The sequence below is a fragment of the Panthera uncia genome, chromosome E1, assembly GCF_023721935.1.
Source record: "Panthera uncia isolate 11264 chromosome E1, Puncia_PCG_1.0, whole genome shotgun sequence".
In the NCBI taxonomy this organism is placed as follows: Eukaryota; Metazoa; Chordata; class Mammalia; order Carnivora; family Felidae; genus Panthera; species Panthera uncia.
The window spans coordinates 37,131,727-37,156,885 of NC_064814.1; positions in this window are offsets into that span (position 1 = coordinate 37,131,727).

Below are 25,159 nucleotides of genomic sequence, written 5' to 3' on the forward strand. Positions count from 1 at the left end.
TTCCTCTAAGCTAACTCTCAGCTGAAAATCTCCAGCTGGCTTTTGTGCATTTGAACCAGCGTGGTTTAACTTTCCTCTTCCAAAGGCCACATCGCTCCCCGAGTGGCTTGGAACAGAGGCAGGACCCCATATCAGCTCTGCTCCCTTCCCCCGTGTTACCCCAAGCCTTGTGTGGCCAATGCCTGGGGGTCAGGCCAGGCCAGGCTGAGCTCTCCTCTCCTCTCCTCCTCAGCTATCCTTTGTAATGAGGGGTGAGGGCTTGGTGGTGAGAGCCTCAGGATGCCAGAGCCAGAAGGGACCTTGGGGACATCTCATGCCACCCTCCATTTTACAGATAAGACAGTCACACAGCAAGTAAAGAGCAACACTGGGCCAAGAATCAGGCTTCTGGACTCCTTTGCAGAGCTCTTTCTGGTCTCACCACTGGGCGTGCTCAGGAGGTACTCTGTGGTTATTCTAGATGGGCCCTGGGTCACCTCTCTCTAAGAGAGGCAGGGCGGGTGCCAGGGCAGGCAGAACAGGGGCAGGGCAAGGAGCAAGCGTGCCATCTGTGGACCAGTCAGACCCACCCTTAATGGGCACATGGAGGGGGAAATAGTCAAGAGAAGAATAAGAAGTGGGCCAAATCTTTGACGACTCATGTTCCATGGAGGAACAACAGAGCAGGAAATAATCAGAAAGCTAATGCAGCACGACCTTAGACTCCATGTACTTGGAGGTTGGCTTAAACCTGAGAAGCTCACACGAAGGGGAGGGGTGAGTCGAGTTTCCAGTCCATGGAGTCCAGAAATGGGCCAGCCAGGAAGAGGCCAAAAGGCACGGAGGGTCTCAGTGGGCCACCAGCTGTTCTCCTTCCTCGCTACAGACAGACGCCCCTTGTGCTCACAGCAGTGGGAGTGCCATGGTTCTCTCTGGCTTTGAGGGTCTGTTAGGGCCAGGCATGTTGTCCCTTTGTGTTTAGTTGATTGTTCCTGGTGGGGGAGAATTTCTGTCTTCATTTTATGGCCAAGGAGCCAGAGGACCAGAGAGGGCAGACACTTGCCTAAGCTTGCACAGCCAGTTTGTGGCAGAGATGGGTTTGGAAGCTGGGCTTAGGCGACACCAAGGTCTAGGTGCTTTTCTTTCCATGGTGCAGGAAGAAGGGATCCCACCCTCCACCCTCTAGCTCTGCAGTTGTTGGCCTTGCCAAGGCCCTCAAGGAGCCGGTAACGAGCGGGGACCCCCGGGGAGCTAGATTTGCCACCTGCACACGGCCGGGTTAAAGAGGAGCCCTGAGACTAATCGGGGAGCAAGAGCCCCAGCATCTTTATTTCTCATCTCTTCTTGGCCCAACAAAAGCCCTTTGCCTTGGTTGGCCTGATGACAGCATCATGTGATGCTCTCCTGCTCCTTCAGCCTGGCTCCTTCTCAGGCCTTTTAGGCGTGACGACTCCCCACTACCGTTTCATATGCAGTCACAGATAGGAGACATGGGGGACTGCCCAGCCAGCTACCAACCAGCTGTGTTCTCTTGAACAAGTTGCTTACTCTCTCTGGGTCTCAGTTTCTCCATCTGCAAAATGGGGGTAGATGTTGGAGCAGATGTTTGCTAAGTTTCTCTGGTGACTTCCTTCCTTCCCATCTTGATGAGGGAGGTCAGTGGGACATTAAAGTCAGGGCCGCTTCTGAACTCAGGCTGCAGAGATGGGGGATGGATGTCCCCAGGCAGAGGCATCTTTATCCAATCACGTGATTGCTAGAGAGTGATGTTATTTGCATATAATTTGCACTTTCTTTTAATGTCAAAATGCTCTGACATACCCATCTTAATTTGTCCCTCCCTCTCCCACTGCCTCTCACCCCCTGTTTTCTGCCTCCCACCCCATGTCAGCCCCAGCCCTGCATTGCTGGGTTGTGGCGGCTGCAGCCCCTGCCTGCCTTTACAGTGTGACCCAGCTGGGCAGCACCCACAGTGTGCCTGGAACTGTGCAGTGTGATCCTCGTGTTCAGCTCAGAGAGGTCAAGCAACCTGTCCAAACTTCCAGAGTGAAATGGCTGAGTCGGCATTCAATCCCTGACTGCCTGACTCTGGGACTGTGCTTTCCTCGCTGCTCCTCAATGTCAGGTCCCTACGCCAGGGGTGGGGGGCATCACTGGGCGCTTGTTAGAGGTCAGGCCCCATAGCAGACCTGCTGAATCAGGATCTGAACTTTATCAGGATCCCCAGGAGGTTGTGTGCACAGTAAAGGTAGAGAGAAGCGCTGCTCTAGAACTCTGCCGGCCACCCTGGCTTCTAGGTTCCGGAGCCACCTGATGCTTTCTGGAGGCAAAATTACATGATAGCACAGCCAGAAAGGCCCCCAGATGTCTTCAATGCTGGTGGTTTCACTAACTGTGCTCTTTGGAGCACTGGGGTTCCCAGAGGTGGCTTTGTGGCTTCTCTGCTGTGGGGTAGGTGCCCAGCAGGCAGGACTCTGGAACTCCCAGGCTCACTTGACCGCTTACCCTTGAATTAGGTTTATAAACTCATGGACGGGGCACCTGGATGGCTCAGTTGGTTAAGCGTCCGACTCTTGTCTTCGTCTCATGGTCTCAGATCGAGCCCGGCGTTGTTGGGCTCTGTGGTGACAGCACAGAGACTGCTTGGGATTCTCTCTCTCCCTCTCTCTCTCTGCCCCTCTCCTACTTGTGCGTGTGCGTGCTCTCTCTCTCTCTCTCAAAGAAATAAGCTTAAAAAAAACCCCTCATGGAACACAATTTCATTGGTTTGGGGTAGGACTGTTAGGGTCTATTGGCTAAAAAAATTTTTTTTAAAACATTCTTTATTCCATCCTTCTATTTTATAAGTGAGGAAATTGTTACTCAGAGAGATGTAGGGACCTGCCCAAAGTCACACAGAATCTGAGACCAGGTTCCAGCTACGTCAGTTAGGATTGTTTTTGACTGCAAGTAGTGGCAAAAGTGACTAAGAGAGACTTATGCAAGTAAAGACTTACAACAAGAAGGTCAAGCATAGACTGCTGAGGACTGGTACCATGTTCAGCCCAATGATGCCTCAGTGGCCCAGGCTCTTCTGGTTTTCCATTTTGCCTGCCCTCCTTCCTGCCACAAGCCCTCTGCCTGGGGCTTTTATCCTCATGGCAGAGAATGGTTGCTATTGCTCCAGACCTTGCATCCATGTTCCAGGTGGGAAGAAGATGGATGGAGGAGTGAGCAGAGGGTATTCTCCTAGTTAATTTTGCTTTTTTTTTTTTTTTCATTCAGGGAAGGATGCTCTCCCCTGAGGCTCCTATTTGTTTTACGCTGGGACTGGGTTACATGGCCATCCCTAGCTAGAAGAGAGCCAGGAGTAGGGGAGAGGGGAATGGGCTTAGGTCAAACCATCTGATGGTGAATGCCTCCCTATCTAGGGATCCTGTCCTGGTATCCTGAGATTCTTCAGGGCCCTGAATTGCAGTCTTTGGGATGGAATGGGATATGTTTGAATCAGAGAGGCTTGTGCTCAAGCCTTGGGGCTTGACTCCCCCCCCCCCCCCCCAAAATGGTCCTTTATGGGAACCATTTGATGTGGGGACTAGAGCTCTGCTAAACAAAGACATACATTCTTGGGGGCTTAGGGGCAGAGGGATTGGGTTAGAGGGAAAACCACAAGGGCTAATTCTAATTCTCTGACTATCTCTACAGCTCACAGTCCCTAATGAAAACATGTGTAAGAAACCCGCAGGGTTAATTTTGCCGAAAAAAATTCCAATAAAGCCCCATTAGATTTTCACGTTAAATTAATGTAATGGATGCTTAAAAGCCATGCTAATTAGGCTTTGTTATTAACAGGAATGTCAGGTGGATGGGATCTGGCCCAGAGCTTACATTTTTTCCTGGCCACCTATGGGAGATGGATTTGTCAGTGGTCGGGAGGCACCACACCATCTGGCCCCAACAACCCAGCTCCCGCTCATGCCTTGGAATGTCTTTAGTCATTTAAATTCATTTGCCCGGAACTGGAATATTTGCTTCACCAAGATGACAGGCAACAAACTCTGTTTTATGTTGGTTTTTATTTTTATTTTTTGGGACATTTCCAAATTTTCCCTTCTAGGGACCGTCCTAATGTTTCTGCTAGGGACATGGCTCTGATGGGTTCTTCCCTTGCTCAGAAATCTTTGATGGCTCCCTATTATTGTCTATCCGATAAGTCCAGAGCCCTGACTTGGCATTCAAAGCCTTCTGGGATTTAGCCCTAATTCACCTTTCTGGCCCCTCCCCATTCCTCTCCATATGTACTAAGGGAAGGCTCCTCGCTGAACTTGGCCCTCCCAGTTCCCCTTGACTTTGGCTATAACCCCCAAACCCCATCATCTCAGCCTTCCAACATTTGTGTTATTCTTTCCATTTTACAGATGGCAAAACTGACCCTGATCACTCAGATTCCCTTTATGTAAGACCCTGGGCACGTTTTGGGTGCTCACATAATTCCTGTCTCTTCCTTTTCTCCCTTTCCCTCAACCTGTCTGCTGGGCCAGGTAGGACATCTTTAGGGTGGCTACCTGTCCTGCCCCAGGGCTTGGGACTTGGGAATTCCAAATGCCACATGGCATGTGGGAAGAGACTCTGTTTCCGGAAGGAGAAATGCACAAAGCCAGGATGAACAAGAGAAGGGAAGGCCTGGCCCCTGTTCCTCCCATCATCCCAGGCTGTCTGGGCCCAGGTTATATGCTCCACACTAGAGGCAGTTTGCATATCATAGGGAGACCCTGACCCCAACCCCAGGCTCATCTGCGTGTTTATAGGGGACAAAACCTATACTGTTTGCCTCCAGGCAGCCTGAACTGGGACACCAGCTGTTGAGAGGAGCTGGCTGTGAGACACCTGCCCAGCATCTGGGGCACTGGGGCCTATGGGAAGTTGCAGTCAGAGGTAGGCTGGGGGGAGCCTCTTCCCTGTGGGAAGCTGAGTTCGAGCCCAGCCACATAGGGGCAGAAAGGGTCCCAGGGTCTCTTTGCAACTGTCCTATCCCTGCATCATAGTCCACGCCTGCCTCTGAAGGCTCAAGGACGTAAACCTCATCTCCGGGGCCACCAGTCTCTCTAGATCTGAACTAGGACAAGAGAGAGGTCATTTAAAGCTCTTCTTTCTCTGTACTTTGAGATCTCTCATGTCTATGTCCAACCCATGGGGGTTGGCCATTCCCCTTTGGGGGCGAGTTGGATTTTCCCTTTCGAGTCACCACCAGGTTTGGGGTGAATCGCATGGCGTCTGATAGGAGAACTACAGGGTAGACTTTGGTACGGGGATGAGTCTCACACAGCTAGGAGCGGCAGGAAGGGAGAAAGTTTGGGTCTTGGGAGCCTCATCAATCACCCAGATGCCTGTTTGTTGAGCCCCAGGCACTCAGAGAGCAAGGAGGAAGGGACAAAAGAGCAGCACAGTCTCCAGGAGGGAGCTTGAGAAGCTTAGTACTTTAGAAATTGCTCAGAGGCTTTTTGAGGAAAATCCAGCCGTGATAGGGATGTGACAGCACAAGAAAGCAAATGGGGCTCCTCTGGGCCCAAACCACAACCAGAGGAATTGCTGGAGATTGAAATGTTTATTTCCACCCAGGCAACGAAGGAAAGTCAAAGGCCAGCAGACAGTGTGCGTGTGCGCGTGCATGTGTGTGTGTGTGTGCATGTGCGTGTGCATTTGTGCTCGCACACACACGCGTAGTTAATGCAAGGCCTCCCACTGCAGAACAAATTGTCCGACTGACCCCAGGCGGGAGGGAACATAACTCCCCTCTCTTGCACACTGGAGATTTCCCCAAGACGGAGCCTGTCAGCAAAACATTGCCTGAAATGCAAACCTATACTGGCCCTCAGTAGATGGCCTGACTCCCGCGTACCATCAGTGGAGATGACGAGAGGAAAGAAGCCCAGGCTTTCCCCCGCTGACTCCGCGTATTGTCCCCTCCCCTACATAACTCTTCTTTCTTAACGAAGGCCACGTGGCCTTGTGGAACTTGCCCCTGAGCTTTTGTATGACAGGTGGCACCAGGATGGGACCCACCTTGCCTGACACCCTTCTCCAGGAAGCTTCTTGAAACGCCTGGGTAATCTCTCTGCCTCAAAAATCTTGCCCAGATGGCAGGATGGAAGTCCTGGCAGAGACACGTGAACCCAGATGCCCAGGGTCTCAAAGAAATGAAGAGGGGGCCATGGAGGGGGAAAGGGAGACGTGGGGGTGGGAAAAGAATGCTGGGAATCTGGAAGCAGAGGGTATGAACTTCTGGCTTGTGCAGGGATGGGGGGCAGAAAGAGACTCCATGCACCAGGGCATGCCTTGCCCGGCCCAGGCCACCTGCACTGCCATTTCCATCCTGGCACTTGGCACAATCTGGAGTACCTCTCAGAAAGGGTGGCCTCTTGGTCCAGCCTGCTGCCTGGGGCCACTCGGGCCTCTACTTCTTGGTGCACAGCTTGTGGCTTGTGGGGTCATTGAACAGGAAGATGAGAGAAACAGAGCTGAGGAGGCAGCACTGCAGGGGGATGCCCACGAAACCTTGGCCTTTCTGGGCTGGGATGTGGGAAAGGGGAAGAGAGGACCAAAGGCCAAAGGGTCTCTGGAGGGATCTGTGCCTCCACTCGGGGTTAACTAGAGGCCAGGCCACTGGGGAGATGAACCCTTCCCCTGGCTCTCTCTGCTCCCTGAGGCAAGAAGACACAGCAGGGCACTGAAAAGATCGATGAGGAAGGTAGACTGTGTCTGTTTCCTAGACCTCGGGGGTTAGGACTCTCCATATGAGCCATAGCATAAGAATTCTAAAGTTTCCATCCGTTGCCTTCCCAACAGCCAACCCGCTGCCCACTTTTTCCTCGCTATCAGAACTCAGATACCAGCAACCATGCTTTTAGGGGAGGCTGGGACCCTCCCCACCCCAGGAGTGAATCCTGACTACGCCGAGCCAAATGTGACAATCCCATTTCCTTGGCTGGTGATGTTTGCACATGGGCATGCCATGCAGTTCTGGCCAGTGACAACTAAGGGGGAGACTCCTGGTGGAGAAGGGGTGCCTTCTGGGAAAAGCTTTTTGAGATCTGGAAAACTGACTTGCTAAAGAAGCAGCTACCCCTGCCCACCACCTGTGGATATTGTTTGACGAGGATGTGATGCCTGGAGCTTTGGCAGCCACATTAAGATCACGAGGGAAGTGGTTAAGATGCTGAGGAACAAATAGAAAGGGAGAAAGAATCTGGTTTCTGATGGTATCCCTGGACTCAGCTGAATTAACCAAATGTGGGATCGCCTTACCTCCGGATTTCTTAGTATAAGGAATTATGAACCTTTTATTTTTAAAACTACTCATAATTGAGCTTTCTATTCGTTGTTGCAGAAAGCAGCCAACCTCATCACATTTCTGAGGTCAAGATGAAATAATTCGGATTGTCTGCTGTGAATCTCTCCTTGGGGACAGTGAAGGTGTCTCTGAGCTCACTGGAAACTTAGCTCAGCTAGAACTGCCTCCTTCCCGTCCAGGCAAAAGTTGAAGAGTCTGGGTTTGGGAACCAGAAAACAGAAAACCTGGGTTCAAATCCCACACCTTCATGCAGGTACTGTGTGACCTTATGTTAATTATTTAAACCAGGGGTGGGCAAAATTTTTCTGTAAAGGGCCAGAAAGTAATTGTTCAGGCTTGGTGGGTCATACGGTCATACGGTCACTATTGGAACATTGTTGGAACTATTTCACTCTTGTTTTAGTCTGAAAGCAAATCGTGGATAACATGCAACTAAATGGATATGACTGTGTTCCAATAAAACTTTATTTACAAGAACAAGTAGCACGCTGGATTTGGCCTGCAGGCCATGGTAAATCAGCCTAAATTCTCAGACTCTTAGCTTCCTCAGTAGGAAAACGAGGCTCATTTCTGTTTTCCTCATGGGGCAAATCTGGGCGTCAAATGAGTTGACTTAAAATGATCACTACATAAATAAAAGGTACATGTGGGACCTCTTTCCTATGAGAATCAAAGTGCTGGCCCTCAAGAATGGCGAAGCACTTGACTACCACCTCCTACAGCTGTGTGACTTTGGGAAGTACCTTAACTTCTCTGGGCATCACTTTCCTACCTTAAGACCGACTTCATACACGGTTGCAAGGGTTAAGTGAATACTGTGTGTAAAGGATGGCACGGATTGAGTACACAAGGAACAGTAGTAAGTGTTATTAATGAGTAAAGCCCTTCTTTTCTGACCTGGCAGATCCCATTCTTTCTCATCCTACCTATATCCTGACATTTGGTAAATCTTGCTTTCCTCCCATGGATGTCAGAGCCCCTGGGGGCCTGCACACCGCCCCGCCTGCCGTGCACTCTCTCTCCCTCCACCACCCACCCATTGCCCTCCCCACCACACCCGCTTCCCCATTTAACAGAACGAGTAATTAACAATGTTAATTCTAATCTCATTTGCTAATGAAGGCATTCTAATTGCACCATAATTGGCAGCGGCTGCAGCAGAAAAAACACAAAATAAACCCTGCGTGGGTAATTCGGTTTAACTTCTTTATAATTACCTTGCAGGCTGGGACCGGGTGGTTTTGAGTGGGATGGGGAGGTTGGGGGATTAAGAGGGGGGCAAAGACCCGAGGGTGGGAGAAAGTGGTGAACGGAGCACTTCTCTGGTCCCGCTCTCCTGCTTATCCCCAGACCTCTGACATAAACTTCCTTCTCGACTCCCATTTTCTCCCTGGTAGAGCCCTGGCAGACGTCTTCTGCAGGCTGACTACAGGATACTCCGGGGCATGGACTTACTCGCCCTCCAATATCTTCATCAGCCCGCCCTTCCCCAGTCCGGCCTCTGTGAGACCAGAATGCAGGCCCCAGATCTTTCCACCCTGAACTCACAGCTCTGACCTGATATTCCAGACAGACCCAATCGTCGGCCCGGCTTCTGTACAGGCTGTGTCCTCCGATTAGGAATGCCACCCCCACGTTCCCCTTCACCCCCTGGACAACCCTGTGAAGGAAAGGCTAACCCGCTCTCCTTAGTGCAAACCTGCACTGTAACGCACATCCCATTATTTCACATGGGCCTGTTTACTTTAACAGCCTTCCTTTGTCACTAGATTGTGTCATTTTATGTATGGGCCCCTCCCCCTCCCCGCCCCCTGCCTGTGCCTGACCCAGAACAGGTGCTTGGTTCTACTTTTGTAGAGTGCTTGCATGAGATGTAGGTGACCGTGGAGAACATTCTGGAGGCATATGGCAAGGACCTGGGTTCTAGTCTTGGCTCTCTACATACAAAGGCATTTCTCTGTAGAGTGAAAGACTTATACTCTAGAATCTCTCCTTCTCCACCTGTTCTCAAAGTCAAGGACTTCTTGAACTGTCCTGCTTGAAATGCTTTCTCCCTTCCTAAATAAATAAGTAAGTAAGTATTAAAAGTCAGCCAACAGGGGAGTCGTATCCATTCCAGGCCATCTTTGTCACTGGAAGTGAAGTTTCTGCCTAAACTTCTCGTGCAGCCTTCTCTATTTCCACCAGGCAACCTCACTCTGATGTTGATGGTTCTGAAGAAGTCTTCTCTGAACCCTGATATAACGTCTTCTGCATCTCATCCGACTAAGCCTTACCTTGATAGCTTCCCCTGCCCAGTTTTGGAAGAAACGAAGGCCCAAGGTACTTGTTCGGCGTATACTTCCAACAATTCCCATAGCAAGCAGCTGTGATTCAGACTGAGCAGGGAACTGCTTTCCTTTAAGAGATGGTGGGAGAGGAAATCTAGCATTTCTGGCCAAAAGAGAGCGCTTCCGAAGGAGGTCCCTTCTTCTGAGCCTGGAGTCCCCATGCACTGTATCAAAGGCGGGCATCAGCGCTTAGGGCGTTCATCAGTGGTCTCTTGGTTTCATTGTTTCATTGGAGACATCCCTCGTGGAGACCTCTGTCCTGCTCTCCTGTTCCCCTGCAATCCCGGGGGTTCTTTGCCACCACGTGGAAATCTCCTTGGCTTCTCCTCTGTCTGGGTATCGTGTCTCCTGGTTCCCACGCCTCCATTTTTTCTTGGTTTATGCTCTTATTTTGGTGTAGCATGGGAGATAAAATTTCTGAGACTGCCTTTGAGAAATTTAATGCCATGCAGCTTCCTGATCTTTTTTATGTAACCAGACGTTTTCCCTTTCCTCTCCGGTGGCTTTAATAGCTTCATCCTCAGTGCTTTGAAATTTCCCAACGAAGTGCTTTGGCATCAGGGGCCCATGAATCTGGAAATTCATATCCTTCAATGCTAAGATATTTGCTTATGTTACTTCTGTGATCATTGCCTTACCTCCGATTTCTCTCTCTTTTTGCATTGCCTGTTAGTTAGATGCTGGGTCTCCTGAACTGATCTTCTGAAATTTTTAATCATTTTTCTCCTTTTTTATTCTTTTTTTTTGTTGTTGTTCTCGGAGATTTCCTCAGTGTTATTCACTCACCCTCCAGTGGAATTCTCTCTCTCTCTTTTTGATTCCCAAAGTTCTTTTTATTTCCTGAGTGTTCTTTTATTTATTTTTGTGTTTTAATAGGAAACTCTTCTTTTTTCAAGCGTGCCGTATCTTCTCTTATACAGGGACGACTGTAAAGTTTTAAGAGATCCTGCTTCTTCCTAAATTGCTTCCTTTTGATCAGAGCCCCTTTCTCCCACTGTTTTTCTTCTCCATCTTTTGTACTTGATGCCCTGGCTTCCTGGAAGCCCCACATGCATGGGGCTGTTCTGTTCTGTCAGAGAGGAGTTCTCCAAGCTCCAGCCTGGGTGGTGGGAGCTGGGCTGACAGTGCTCAGGAAATTGAGTGGGAGTGGGAAGCGAGTAGATCTTTACTTAATACGTGTTTTCTGTCATCACCTTGCCCCCGGTGAGGACGGGTGTTCTGGAATTTAAAGCCCTTCAGATCCCATCACTCTTCTCTCTTATGAGGGAGAGTGGGGATTGTGTCTGGAGGGTCTGATGACTTTGTAATGCAGACTTTCAGTCACTGTGTCCATTTAAATATTATTCATTCATTCATTCATTCATTCATTTTGAGAGAGACAACATGAGCAGGGGAGGGGCAGAGCGTGAGAAGCGGGGAGAGACAGAGAATCCCAAGCAGGCTCCGCACCACCAGCACAGAGCCCCATGTGGGGCTTGAACTCACGAAACCGTGAGATCATGACCTGAGCTAAAACCAAGAGTCAAGACGCTTACTCCACTGAGCCACCCAGGCGCCCCTCCATGACTCCATTTTTAGCCTGACCTGAGCCCTGCTTTCAGAAGCAGCTGGTCTTCCCCATACTTGAGACTTTCTGGGCTTCTGCACTAGGAACCAGCCAGGTCCTGGGCTGCCCCACAGCCAGTGCAGGCTTCAGCCTTGTCTGACCTCCCGAGTCAGCCGTTATTCGCCTACCTGCTCCCCGGTCTCGGCAATTTTGTTGGTGTTGCTTCCTCTTCTGTTTTCCTGGTCTTGTTTACGTCTTAACGAAATCCCTTAGTCATTTTTGTGGTGTGTTGGGAGGAAGTAAGGAAAAGAGTGACTCCCTCCTGTGTGCACAGCACTTCAGCGTTTATGCAGCCCATCCACATCCATTCTCTCATTTTTTATATGTCTTTTTTTAATGTTTATTTATTTATTTATTTTTTATTAAAAAAATTTTTTTTTAACGTTTATTTATTTTTGAGACAGAGAGAGGCAGACCATGAACGGGGGAGGGGCAGAGAGAGAGGGAGACACAGAATCTGAAACAGGCTCCAGGCTCTGAGCGGTCAGCACAGAGCCCGACGCGGGGCTCGAACCCACATACCGTGAGATCGTGACCTGAGCCGAAGTCGGACACTTAACCGACTGAGCCACCCAGGCGCCCCTATTTATTTATTTTTGAGAGAGAGAGAGAGAGAGAGAGAGAGAGAGAGAATCCCAAGCAGGCTCCACTGTCAGTGCAGAGCCTGACACGGGGCTTGAACTCACAAACTATGAGATCGTGACCTGGGCTGAAACCAAGAGTCGGACGCTTAACTGACTGAGCCACCCAGGTGCCTCCATTCTCTCATTTTATCTGCCAAGAGCCCAGTGGACCCGGCAGGGAGGGAATTTTTCTCCACCACATTTAACTGGGATTCTGAACGTGACCCCTTAAGCGGCATTTAAACAGAAGTGAGCAAGAGTTGGAAACAGAGGTGAGGGGGGGGTTTCACTGCCATCGTCCCTGCTTCCCCAAACTCCCCATGTGGAATTTAATGAGAAGTGAAACGCCATTGGCAACATGGACCCAGTGGGAAGAGGAATTTGGAATCAGGGCTGCTAGAAGCAGCCTGGGTCCAGGGCACCTGCGGTAACATTGCTTTGATGTAGTAACTGATGATGTGAAAATTAAAAGTTGAAAATCAAAGGTGAAGCCTGATAGTGATGTGAGGCATTGAGGGGGGCGCCGTTGGGATTTCTTCCCTCTTTCCTCAACTCCTGCTTTTCTTTCCAGGCCTGTCATTTCTGCTCGTTGGCAGATGTGTGTGTGTGCGCGTGCATGCACACATATGTATTTGCATGTATCTGTGTATGTGTATGCAGGCATCTGTGTGTGAGTGCACCTGTGTGTGTCTGTGTACACGTGTCCGTGTGTGTGCAGATGCGGATGTGTGTATCCATCTGTGTCTGTGCGTGTGCACACAGTTATGTGTATGTTCATGTATGTGTTGGGCAAGAGTGACGATTTGTGAATTTCAACTTGGTAAAGTGGGAAAGCGAAGGTTGTAGATGTGGATTCAAGGAGACACATACTCATATTATTGTAGGCGACTCTTGTTTCTCCGGGTCTCTATGTTCTTATATCCAAAGTGAGTTTTAAGATGTCAAAGCTGGATACCACATGCCAGGGGTGGGGGTGCATTGTGAGAGCTCTCGGAGCGATATATGGGGAGATACTTTGTCAAGTGTCAAGGATCATGCAAATGTCATTCATTCGTTCATTCATTCATCTGAGACATACTTTTTGAGCTTTTTCTAATAGGACCCATGTTCTGAGGAATATACTTTCTCTTGGGAGAAACAAAGACAGAGGCACCTAAGATACCCCATGTAGAGAGCCTGGGGGAGCACTGGGGGGGGGTGCCAAACCCGGACAGAGGAGGAGGAGGCCCTTTAGAGGTCAAGGCTGGAAGTGGGGGGGAGTAGTTCATGAGGAATCGATATTGCAGACAAATGGAGGCAGAGGCCTGGGTTCAAATCCCTTTGGGCAGGAGAGCAGAGGTACACAGACATGGATGTGAGAGAGTGACCTGTCTGATTTGCCGGGAAGATGGTCTCAAGGGGCTGGACACCATGAGACTTCATCCAGTCCATTGCCTGCCCCCCCCCCCCCCCCCCCCCCCCATGCACGGTCAGGCAAGACCTGGGGAAGTCTTGGCTCCTGGGCTCATTCTTTCACTCCGTCTTGAATGTAGTGAGTATTTATTAAGCCCCCACTCTGCTATCCCAGGCTCTGGGGATGCAGGAGCAGACCCATCTGGTGGAGCCCAAGGCTGGGCAGGGCCCCTCTTAGCCAGCCCTGCCTCTAGGTACACCTTCCAGGCTCAGGCTGGCTGGGAGGGTTCTCCTGGAACAATGTCACTGCGGAGTTTTATGCTGTTTTATCCCCTTCCAGGGGAACGTCTGCCAATGGCTTTTACGATGCCGAATAAAAAGCCCTTTTTTTTTTTTCCTTTAGATATTTTTATTTCACCTTTAAAGGATGTACAGTAAGGGTGAGAACATCTCGATGAAATCTCTGCAGTAAATAACTCTTGGATCCCTTTCTCATGCAAGCAGAAGGACAAAAGGACAAAGCACGCTGGAGGTGGCCTCCTCACCTTCCTCATCCTTACGGTGCTGGTTCTCAGCTAAACCACAAGCAGATGGGGAGGGATAGAGGTGGCCCCTGGGCTCCATGGGAAGGGGCTAAGGGTGCTTGGCCACCTACCATGCACTTCACCTTGGTGTGCAGGGGCTAAGTGGTCAGGACTCTGGATCTGCTCTGCTTTCATTTGGCTCCTGCCTTCTCCACTTGCTAGCTGTGAGACCCTGGCCAAGTTATTTGTCGCCTTTGTGCCTCAGTTTCCTCATCTCTAAAATGGGAATCACAACACTGATTCAAATGGAGAGATGATTCCCATCTCTAAAATGGGAATCACAATATGCCTACCTGACTAGAGCTCTTGGGGTGAATACATAAAATCGTGCAGGTAAAGCACATAGAAATGTCTGGGATGCAGAAAAATGTTAAGAACTGGTCGCTATTTTATTCTTCTTATTTTGTCTCTTCATCAGCTAAGCAGGCCCTGGCCGTGTGCCTGTCTCATCTCTCAGCTGAAGGGTGGCCAGCCTCTCATTTGAGCCCACGAGGAAGGTGAAACTGAGTGGGTTGCCCAGGCCAGCCAGGGGGAGAGCGAGGGGGCTGAGCGGTTGACGGAGAAGTCCCTTCTCTCGAACGCAGCCCCTGAAAGTTCTACTCCTGAGGAATCATTCTGAGATTTCCCCTGGGGGGCTGGAAGGCAGGTCCAGAAGGGGGAATGACTTCCCCAAGGCCAGCGTTGCCCCAGCACAGAGCCAGGATCTGGGCTCAGCCACGTTCGCTGACCCCTGGTCCCAGGCTCCTTCTTGCCTGCAGGCCACCTCTCGAGCATGGATGTGTCTGTTTGGGGGCCTCAGACTTGAGAGGTTGCCCCTTGCCTCCAGACCCAGGGGAGTCGGGCAGGGGAGGGCTCCATGGTGGTAATGAGTGGGCACCCTTGGCTCTAAGCGTCAACACTGGACTCTAAGCTGGGCTGTCCCATGTGTTGTCGGTGGCAGGGTGGGAGGTGGCCAGGGCTGCGGGGTCAGCGATGACACACGCCTGGGTGTTCTGCTGGACTGAGAGGCGCCAACGGCAACTGTTTTTAATGAAGCTGTCAGCTGGGCTGCTAGGCTCTGAGGAGCAGACTGGGTAGAAAATCATCAATTTAAACAGAAAATGAGTCAGAGGCTTGGGGTGGGGTGGGGTGAGGGCCTGGGATCAGCAGGGAAGGGCTGGAGGAGCTCTGTGGGGGGGCCGTGGCACTGACAGGCTCGGCCCAGGTGGCCCAAACCCTACCCCACCCACCACGGGGCCCTCCCTGCGGTGTTCGGGCTGGTTCAGTAAACCTGTCCTTAGCATCGGCTCTGTGCCAGGCACTGAGCCAGTGCTGGGAACGGAGACAGGAGACGCGTCCCTGCCTGTAAGAAGCCCAGTCCTCAGCGGGAGGCAGACACCTAAGCAGTCAATGGTACTGGCCCTGCGAACAGGGCATAAGAGGGCCGACTCTGGGACTTGATTGCCTGAACTTCTGTCTTGGCTTGGCCCCCTCCTAGCCTTAGGACCTTGTGCAGGTCACCTAACCTGTCATTGCCTCTGTGTTCTCATCTGTCACATGGGGTAGCCATAATGGAGACGTGTAGGTAACAAACTCCCCGAACTCAGGGGCACAAAGGACCGCCATGTTATTACTTGCTGAGAGGTTCTGTGGTCAGGAATTTGGACAGGGTGCAGGGGGGATGGGCCTGTCTCTGCTCCACAACGTGTGGGGCCTCAGGCTGGAAGACTTGAACGTTCAGGGGTGATGAAAATGGCAGGGCTGGAATCATCTGGAGGCTTCTTTCTCACCTGGACTCCAAGGCTGGGCTCAGCTGGGACTGCAGACCAGAGCCACTAGCAGCCTATGCATGGGCTTAGGCTTCTCATAGCCTGGTGGCTTCTGAGAGGGAGCCCCCCGGGGGAAATGTCCAGAAGGCAAGAACCCAAGGTGGCTGCTCCTTTGTAACCCAGCCTTGGGTTGGGTCCTTTGTAACACAGCACACTGCATCACTTCTGGACTCTGTTGGTTGAGGCCATCACAAAACCACTTAGGTTTAAGGGGAGGGGACATTTTCAAAACCGTCACTCTACTCAGAGTGCTGGATAATTAAATTAAATGAGAGACATGTAATGGGTATAGGATAATGCCTATAAGTACCCAATAAATGTTAAGTATTATCGTTAGTGCTGTCGTGGGGAGGACATGGTAAGAAAAGGCTTCGGAGTGAAGGGGTATCTGAGCATGGTTTTGAAGGATGAATAGGAGTTTGCTATGTACCATGGAGGGAGCACAGTTCAGGTAGAGGGAAGAGCTTAGGTAAAGGGAAAGAAGGCTTGAGACAATGATGTGTTCAGGGACACCAGGTGTAATTTGGTGTTGTTGCAGCACTGAGGGCAAGGAAGAGCATGGCTGAGGATATGCTACAGGGGCGGCAGGTTAACAGGAGGCAAAGCAGTGTCTTGTGGGCCTGAGAAGTCCGGATTTTATCCTGAGGGCATCAGGGAGCCATGGAAGGTTTCAAGCAGGGGAGTGACATAGGCAGGCTTGTCAAAAAGATGATTCTAGCAGCATTGTAGGGGAGGGGCTGGGAGGGTAAAATCTGAGGCTGGGGACCAATGAGGAGGCCATTATGGAAAGAGATGAAGAAGGTCTGGCCTAAGTGGGTAGCAGTGAGGACAAAGGGAGCCAGTCAGACGCGGAGCCACTTAAGCTAGAACATGAGCTGGATTGGGGTAACTGGAGGCGGGAGGAAAGGGAGCAGCCCAGGGGAGGGTGGACCTGCGGCAGGAGGCTGGATGTAGGTGGGTAACATCAACCTTGTTCCCGAGCAGGGCCAGGGAAACATGGCGGACATGCAGTCTCCTCAGCCAGGCCTGATCCTGCTGCCTCGCTGGAGGATGCCTTCAACTCAGCTCTGAATCCTTCTCGGTCGACTCGGGCTACACTGCTTGGGGTCTGACAGGCTGTGGAGGTGGGGGGAAAGAGGAGTCAAGGATACCCCCACATGAAAGCAAGGGCAGACTCTTATCCTTCCTGTGTCCAAGGTTTGGGAAGCCCTTCTTGAGGACAGAAGGGTCTCTCTGCTCAGAGCCCTGTCCCACGTTGAGGGCCAAGTGTCAGTGACCTTGGCTGGGGGGTGGCTAGGGCCACAGAGTGGCAGAGTTCCAGAGTGTTGGAATGGGAGAGTCCTGGGAGGAGGCCCCAAGTCTGGCACTAGACAGGACTGTGTTTTAGCTGTGGTTCTGCTTCTTGGCCATGTGTACAAAGCTCTGTGCAGAATGGAGGCCATGACCTCACCTTCCCCACAGGATTGCCAAGGGGGCTAAATGGAATCATAGATGGGAACAAGTGAGGGCCAATATATATATATATATATATATACACACACACACACACACACATACATACATATACCACTGACCCTTGAACAACACAGGCTTGAACTGCATGGGTCCATTCATATGTGGATATTTTTCAATAAATACAGTACAGTACTGTAAATGTATTTTCTCCTCCTTGTGATTTTCTTGATAACATTTGCTTTTCTGTCATTTATTTTATTGTAAGAATACTGTATATAATACATACAACATATAAAATATGTGTTAATTATCTGTTTATGTTATCAGTAAGCCTTCCAGTCAACAGTAGGCTGTTAGTAGTTAAGTTTTCGGGGAGTCAAAGGTTATGCACAGATTCTCAACTGCATAGGGGAGAGCGGGTTGGATCCCCTAACTCTTGAGTTTTTCAGGGGTCAACTATACACACACACACACATACCCACACAATTATATAATTGTATAATTATACATACACATATATATGTATATGTATAATTATTTTTAGGAGGACTTGGCTCACACAATTACAGAGGCTGAGAAGTCCAAGCTCTGTAGCTAGCAAACTGAAGACCCAGGAGTCAGACCATTGTTCTAGCTCAACAGTCAGGCAGAGAGAGTGAATTCTCCCGTATCCTGCCATTTTGTTCTTTTCAAGCCTGCACCAGGTTGGATGAGACCCACATACATTGGGGAGGGCAGTCTGCTTTATTCAGTCTGTTGATCCACTTTTTTATCTCATCCAGAAACACTCATGCAGACAACACCCAGAAGAGTGTTTAACCAAATATCTGGGCACCCTGTGGCCCAGTCAAGCTGATGTAAAATATTAACCTTCACAGAAGAGACTGCTAAGGGTTACTCGGCAAACTTGTGGCAGACCCAGAGGATGGTCTGATCCAGGCAGAGATGGGAGGGCAGAAAGCAGAGATTTCTGCCAGTATCTATCTTTACACCAGGGCAGCAGGACAGACATGACCTCCTCCCCAGAGAGCACGGCACCTTCTGCCTTTTGACCTGGGTTCTAGTTCTGGCTCTGTCATTTTCTAGCTGAGCGACTGGGCCGTCACATCTTAGGGCCCTGGTTTCCTCCTTTGTGCAGAGAAGTTGTGTTGTGCGTCTATGGCTCGCTGAGTGACCATGTTGCATGTGACAGCAGGATGAGGGAATCTGGGGCAAGAGACTAACGTTTAGCAGAGAGCATAGAAGGGGGGTCAGATGGTGCTGGAACCAGCAGCATTCCAGAACCACCGACTCTGTGTCTTTGCAGGAGTTATTTACTCTTCCTGCACCTTAGTTTCCTCATCAGCAAATGGGGATCCAATTAGATAATGCATCCTAAGTGCGGAGCATGGTGTGGAGCTCATGCAAACCTTCCAAGAATATTAGTCATTCGGATTTTTTGAGAGCCTTCCACGTGCCACGCATTTTATTTATTTACGTAAAACCCTTAGCTCATCAAATCACCCCAACAGCCCAAGAGGCGGTGTGGCAGAGGCAAGACTGCATGCTCCACAATTTTTCTGTTTCTGCCTCCACGACATGCAGTGGACTACATTTCCCAGCCTGCCCTACAGGGGGACCGTGGGACCTCCGTCTGGCCAGTGGAATGGGGGCAATGTAATGGGCTCTTCTGCTTCCAAGCTGGCCCCCTCAAACCTCCTGTGTGAGGTGCCTTGTGTTCCCTCTTGACGCCTCGGTTGGTCAGCTGTGGAGGATCTAAAGCAGCGGTTCTCCAACGAGGCAATTTTGCTCCCTCTTCTGCTGGGGACGTCCATTAGGCAATATCTGGACACATTTTTCGTTGTTACAACTCGGGGTAAATGCTACTACTGGTGTCTCGTGGGTAAAGGGCAGGGATGCTGCGAAACATGTCAGAACGCATAGCACAGCCTCCACTACAAAGAATTATCCAGCCCTAATGTCAGTAGAGCTGACATTAAGAAACCCTGGGCTCTAGCCCAGGTCCCGAGGCCCTGGGATAGTCTAAAAAGAAGAGCCTGCATTCTTGAATGACTGTATGGAGCACAGCTCTCCTTCCCCCAAGGTTGAGACTGGAAGTAAGAAATAGGTCTTTAAACCACTGAGATTTGGGGGACTATTTGTTAGAACAGTTGGCCTACCTCAGTTAATGCAGGCAGCTACTGCTATGCCCATTTCACTGATGAGGCAACTGAGACAGGAGGTCACGGAACTTATAAATGACAAAGTGTGGGTTTGCAACCAGGTTTTCTCTGTGCTAAAACCCGTGCTCGCCTCAGTATTAGTACGGCCTCTTTTCAGCTCCTGGTTTTAGGGAGAAGCCTCATCATCATTTCTGTCCCCTCTCTTGCGTCCCCCAGGGGATTGATGTGGAGGCAGCTATAGAACAAATCACTAAATTGCTGCCAGGGCTTCTGCTCTGAGGCCTCCTGCTTTTGGGAGGAGCGTGTTCCCCAGAACACGCTGGCGGTCCCATCCCAGGCAGCCCGCGTTGGTTATCTGTGACACTGGATACCCCCCTACCAAGGGCTGGTACACAGCCCCTGCATGTGTCCGCTGTCCTCTGCATGGAGCCTCCTCCCATCACATGCTCTGCTCTCCAGAGCCAGCCCCCAGGTTTGAAATTCCGGGCAGGTGTCTGGAGGCGTCTTGGCTCCCTGTTAATTTCCTGACTTGGCTTCCTGAAAGGCAGAGGGCCCAGAGGTGGCTGCCCGGAGCGATGAGGAGATAGAAATGTCTCCTCTGGCTTCCTGCCTGTCTGTGGGGGCATCACTGCCCATCGGCCCACCTGAGGGCCCCTTCCCTCATAGTCCGGCCGCACAGAGGGGGTTGAGCTAGGCTGGTGAGCCTGGCTGTGGGTGGGCGGCAGAACCTCATCGAGGAGAAACAGGTGTCTAAGCCTCCAAGAAATGTGGTGTGCGTGTGTGTGTGTGTGTCTGAATGTGTGTATTGGTGTGTTTACCTACACCTATGACCCTATGAGTCATAGGACCCGCCAACAGGTCATTTGGTGCAGAGGCTTTTTCTGTGTCCATGCAAGTTAGCGCCATTCCAATGCTTTATAGGGAAGGAGCCCCTCCTTCACTTACATAAGTCAAGCCTGTACCAGTTCTCTGATGGGTAGGAAGTCCTTCCTCCAGTCTGCTCCGCGTCCCTCTTGGTGCAGTCTGTGTCCATTGTCTTTATTTGGTGGAAATGCACGGTATCTTTTTTGCCTCCCTGATGTCAAGCCCTGCCAGTACCTGAAAATAGAAATTGAGCTCCTCCCTCAAAATACTTCCCAGATTCTCTTCCACAGACCTGGTAAACCCGCTTCCCCTTGCCTGTTTTTCACAGATGAGGATGGCTTCTGGGGACCTGCCCGGTAGGAAAAGTGTGTTTGCCAGTTTCCCTTCCTTTTTGAGGTTCTTTTCTCCTTTAGGAGTCCCCGTGGCTGCAGAAAAAGCATAGGCTTTGGGAGCCAGGCAGATATGCATCCCAGCTCCTGCATGGTCATTTACGAGCTGAGCCATCTTGGCAAAGTTTTTTAACCTCTCTGAGCAAGGCTCCCTTCCTGCACTTTGCACGGAGCGAGTTCCAGAGCACATGCTCAATAAATGTTTCTTTCTTCCCCCTGCCTTCCTCCTTTCTGTCTCTCCCCATCAAGTGGGAATCAGGTGCCCACACTCTCCACCCTACCTCTCTCCTACTTTCTCTCTGGCCCTTCGGCTACTGCTGCCTGAGAAAGGATCAGATGTGCACACGTCTCCTGCCAAACCTGATCAGTTGAGTGCAGGGTTAGCATGGGCCAAGTGCATTAGGGAAACTAAGTAGCCATGGTGACATCCCAGGCACCAGCCATGGGGTGGATGAAGGGAGAAGGCTTTCCCATTGCCTCTGCTCATGGAGCCTGCTTTTCACCCCCTGATCTTTAAAAAAAATTTTTTTTGATGTTTATTTATTTTTGAGAGAGAGTGACAGAGTATGAGCAGGAGAGGGCCAGAGAAAGGGAGGAAGACACAGATCCAAAGCAGGCTCGAGGCTCTGAGCTGCCAGCAGAGCCCAACGCGGGGCTCGAACTCACGAACCCGTGAGATCATGACCTGAGCTGCAGTTGGACACTTGACCGACTGGACCACCAGGTGCCCACCCCCTTATCTTTGAGTCCTTCCCCTGGCACCTACTCTGTGGGTTTCCGTTGGCCCTGATATCCCCTCTCTTAACGCTGCAACCACAGTCCTGCCTGTTGTTAGGTATGTGGTAAGATCTGGGGTCACTTGATTGCAGGATGCCCCAGATTTCTTAGAATCTTAGAGTACTGTAGCCATTTTCCAGATGGGAAAGCAGGCTCAGAACGGGGCCAAGATCTGCTCAAGGCTTCCTTGAGTTGGGTGAGACTCAGGTATCCTGACTCTGAGTCCAGTGCTGTCTCCACCGTGCTAGTTAGATGGGGGGCCCAACTGTGACTCTTACTCCCTGGGAACCAGGATGTACACAGCTCCCTGAACACGGTAGGAGCTTGAGGGGCTTATCTAAAATTTTTTTTAAACATTTATTTATTTTTGAGAGACAGAGCATGAGCAGGAGAGGGGCAGAGAGAGAGGGAGACACAGAATCCGAAGCAGGCTCCAGGCTCCGAGTCGTCAGCACAGAGCCCGACACGGGGCTCGAACCCACGAACCGTGAGATCATGACCTGAGCCGAAATTGGATGCTTAACCAACTTAGCCACCCAGGCGCCCCATTGAGGGGGTTATCTAAAGAGTTGACTTTCTCCTTTTCAGGAGGAGAAGGGAGAAGGTCCAGGCATCCCTGAGCAAAGGACCCTCAGGAGGGTCACAGCTCATTTTCCTGAAATCTAGGGTCGCATTAAATTCTTATATCTGCGAGCAGCCTTTCAAATTGGCTACTGCCACTGCTGTCTGTGTGTTACATAAATGCTCACGGAGGCAAGAAGCAAATAGGGAGCGGGGGGTGGTGGGGAGAGCCTACACGCAGAGATTCAGGGAGAGATGGACAGAAGAAGTGAGAGATGGAAAGGGAGAGATGGTAAGACACAGAGAGAAAACACATTCAGATACAGAGGCACAGATAGGTGGCAAGACAGAGGGAGAAACAACAGACTGAAGACGAGAGAGAGGAGAAACAAGGAAACAGGTGGAAAGCAAGTGTGAGACAGAGGGACACACAGAGAGTTGTAGAGTGAGGCAGAGAAAGCAGGAAACAGGGAGAGCACAGATGAACAGACAGGCAGGCAAGCAGACAGACAGCCACACACACGGAGACACAAAGGGAGGCCGAGGTAAAGAGAAGAAGACATTGAACTGATTAGAGACACAAAGATACAAAGCAAGCAAAGGGATCCAGAGAGATGAGTTTTCCTTTTGCAAAATTTAGATTTTGAAGCTGGTTTGCACATGAAAGGGAAGATGAAGGGTTTGTTCTCAGGATCATGGAAAAATCTGTTCAGGTGGAGGAGAGGTCAGGGACCACATACATAACTGCATGGAAGTTTCTATGTTCACACACATGTGAGCTTTGCAGAAACCCAGGGAGGTAAGCAGCCAGGGATTGCTGTCACTCACATTTGAAAGGTGGGGAACCCCAAGGGCAGTGAGTTCCCCAGGCCCCAGCCGGTAAAATCCGGCCATGTTTGCACCTACATGGGCCTCACTGAAGTGCTTACTGCGCTCGTCTTGCCATGCTCCCGGGGTGGTGGACAGGTTGAGGAGCTGTTCTGGATTCTGTGCCTCGAACATCTTCTCACAGGTGGGGATGCAGGGCATGGCAGAATGATGGCCTCACCTCCTGCCACAGGGCCTTTGCACATGCACCCTTTCTTTCTTTCTTTCTTTCTTTCTTTCTTTCTTTCTTTTTATGTTTATTTATTTCTGAGGGAGAGAGTGAGACAGAGCACGAGCAGGGGAGGGGCAGACAGAGAAGGAGACAGGATCCGAAGCAGGCTCCAGGCTCTGCGCTGACAGCAGCGAGCCCTATGGGAGTCTTGAACTCGCGAACCGGAGATTGTGACCTGAGCTGAAGTTAGACATTCAGCCGACTGAGTCACCCAGGTGCCCCCCTACCAGTCTTTTCCACGGGAGTTGCCCGTGGGTGGAAATGCGCCTTCTCCCTCACCTAAAATCCTGGCCTCGACTCGATTTGACACCTGTCTGTCTGAGATGAGATGTCCAGGGCCTCAGAGGGCAGCTAGGTGCTTTGAGAAGAGACTTTCCTTCTTTCCTCCTCTGCCCCCATTCATTTTCCAAACGTTCAGTACGTGCCAGCAACTGTCATAGGTACCGAGGGATTCAGAATGAACAACACCAGTAAAAAGAAAAAAAAAAGATAAAAAAGACAACTTGCCCCCAGGGAATTTACACTTTAGAAGGGGTGACAAAAGCAAACAAAATAAATTTTAAAAATGGCATTATTAATGATGACTCATGTTATACAGGAAAAAAGTGAAGCACGGAGGGGAGAGTGGGGGTGTTGGTACAGTTCATAGATGACAGCTAGGAAGGCCTTACCTGGCAGATGACATCCAAGTAGAGATCTGGAAGAGGGGAGGGGCATGTGAGTATCTGTGCATGTGCAAAGACCCTGTGGCAGGAGGTGAGGAGGCCAGTGTTACTGCAGCACAAAGGATGCAGGGGAGAGTGGTAGGTGATGAGGGCAGAGAGAGAGTGAGGGCTTTGTAGGGTCATTGTCATGACTGGCTTTTACCCTGAGACAGAGCCATGGGGAGGTTTTGAGCAGAACAGTGCCTGGACGCGACTTGGATTTTAATGGGGTCGATTGCTCCGATGGCTGGGTTGGGCCTAGTGTGAAGAGGGCAAGAGCTGAAGCAGGGAGACAAAATTTCCAACATTAGCGAGGTTCCGTGAGGCCATAGGATGAAAAGGCGCAGTTTCTGCTCTCCGAGAAAGTGGTACCTGGTAGCAGGTGTGGGGTTTGTGCGGACAGGTAACCTTCACCTCCACGCTGTGTGCCCCAGAGGGAAGAAAGGGCTGAACAGGCAATGCAAGCTTCTGAGTTAGGCGTAGGAGGAGAAAGCAATTGTGTTAAGTATATAGTAGGTGCTGAGCCCTGTTCCTACCAATACGATTTAATTAAAAAAATTTTTTTTAATGTTTTTATTTATTTTTGACAGAGAGAGAGAGAGAGAGAGAGAGACAGAGCATGAGTGGGGGAGGGGCAGAGAGAGAGGGAGACACAGAATCCAAAGCAGGCTCCAGGCTCTGAGCCATCAGCACAGAGCCCGACGCGGGGCTCGAACTCACGGACCGTGAGATCATGACCTGAGCCAAAATCGGACGCTCAACCGACTGAGCCATCCGGGTGCCCCGAATACGATTTAATTTAAATCATTGCACCAGCTTATGAGGTGTTTTCTCCTCTTCCTAGACAAGGCCCCCGAGGCTCATGGTAGTAGTCAAGGAGCTTGACTGAACTTCACCGCAGAAAGGAGGGGAGCTTCGGTATCAAGTTGAGGCAGCCCACCTGGAAAGCCCCTGCTTGTGCCTCTGGGCCCAATGCGTCACCTGGATACCCCCCTTTGGTTCCTCCCAGCTACCTTGGTTTCCTCTCTCTCTCCAGAGGAGGCTCTCCATAGTCCTTGAGGGAGTGAGTTGAGCTTTTTCCTACTTGGGAGCCCTGCACAAGCCATTTTCTCTACCTGGAACACTCCTCTCCCACCTCTTTCATAGGCAAACCCCACTCACCTGTCAGGTTTCAGATACCAAGTTACCTTCTCGGGGGACTTCTCCAGATGCCACGTGAGTCAGACTTCTGATCCTATGCCCTGCCCAGCTCTGGGGACTTTTCCTCAGCACTCATCCTCGTGCAAAGACAGGAATGGGAAAACAGGGAGTGATGCTCTCGGGGGAGGAGTATGGCACTGGGGGGCCTGGCAGGGTCAGGGATGGGGTGTTAATACAGCGACGGGGAAGGCTGGATGTAAAGACCAGTGGACCTGGTGGGGTCACATGTGCAGGGGGCTGTGAGCAGTGCCTGGACTCTGTCCCCCTGAGAGTAAGATGTCTTTGGTACCTCTTGT